Genomic DNA, 1,480 nt, shown 5'->3' with positions numbered 1-1,480 from the left:
TGTGTATAGTTTGCTTTTAAATAATTATTGCATCCATTACTAAAAATGGAGCAGCTATTGTACAGATAATTGATCCTTGTGGAGGATATGAGCTATGGCCACCTTTTCAATTAGTCAGAATGCCAGAGGAATGTCTGTCTGTAAAGTATTACACAAATGTTGTGTGTAAGAGGTAGAGATGAATAAATAACCATTACCACATCCAGCCCTTGCCCAATGAAAGTATAAGGTAGAATTAAAGTAAAAAGTACAATTTATTGAGTATGTACTGCGCACAAGATCCTAAACTGTACTTTACCTACCATGCCTCGTTTTATCTTCACAACAGCCTTATGTTGTAAATCTCCTGTTTTAACCTTATGGGATGAGTACTATTGTTTTCCTGTTAACCTAATGGAGAACCTAAAACTAGGAATGTGTAAGTGACTTGTTGTATCAGTCAAAAATTGTATTCATTTATTAATTGACAGAAACCCAAATTCAGTGGTTTAAACATAAAAGAGTAATAGTAAGTCTAGAATTAGATGTTTACTGGTTTTTGTTTGTAGGCTAAAAGATATCAGGACTGAATTGTTATTCCCATGGTCCTTCTAGCATGTTCCCAAGGTAACTACTGAGCTGAGAGATCCAAGTAGTAGGATAAAGCAAGAGTAGAAGAGCTTACTCAGAAGCCCTACCCCAAATTTCCCCTTAATTCTTGACAGATCACTTCTGCAAGAGGGTCTGAGGAATTTAATTTCTCAGTTGTGAACATTGCCTGAAATTGTATTCGTAAGAAAGAATGGCAGAATGGATTTTAACAGGCAGTGTATGGAATGGTAGAGATCTTCTATTTATCCCTCCAGATCCAATCTCCACACTTCAATACTGCTGTCTGCCCTGAACAAGCAACTTGTTGGCCTATATTAACAGACTCCCTTCCTCTTTGGCATGCAGCAACAAATCAGAGGGATGAGAGTGAGGGTGCAGTATTTTTCTCTAGGCTCAGAGTTTAGTTCTTATCAATGTCTTCTTCATACAACTCTCTGACTTCAGTTCTAGCCACCACTGACTCTCCTCCCAGTGTACTGTACTTTATCACTCATCCTTTCTTTAGTAGGCAGTCCCTTTTTTAAAACTCTCTTCAAGTTACCAATTTGTATGTGTTATCTCTTCTTCACAGTGCCTTCACTATTCCAGGTGGGGAACTGGCTCTCTCTCCCCTACTTCCTGAAAGTCATAGATCTGATAATGGGCAGAGAATGAATTAGAATCCAGATCTGACAGGTTCTGACGCCTCTCTTCTTTACTTTTTGGTTTACAAATATAACTATATTCCAGGTTTCATTACAGTTACCGCAAGACATCCTGTGATGCTTCATCACATTTTGATAACAATGGGGAGATGAGTAGTTAGTCACCACATTCTGTAGATGCCTTTCCAACTGAGAATGATGGGCTCTGGCATGGAAGAGGTTTTCTCCAACGCAGAGTTCCCTTC

This window comes from Orycteropus afer, unplaced genomic scaffold (genome assembly GCF_000298275.1).
Source record: "Orycteropus afer afer isolate SDZICR_OR568_19922 unplaced genomic scaffold, OryAfe1.0 scaffold00337, whole genome shotgun sequence".
Classification (NCBI taxonomy): domain Eukaryota; kingdom Metazoa; phylum Chordata; class Mammalia; order Tubulidentata; family Orycteropodidae; genus Orycteropus; species Orycteropus afer.
Note: the sequence above shows the minus strand (reverse complement) of the source record.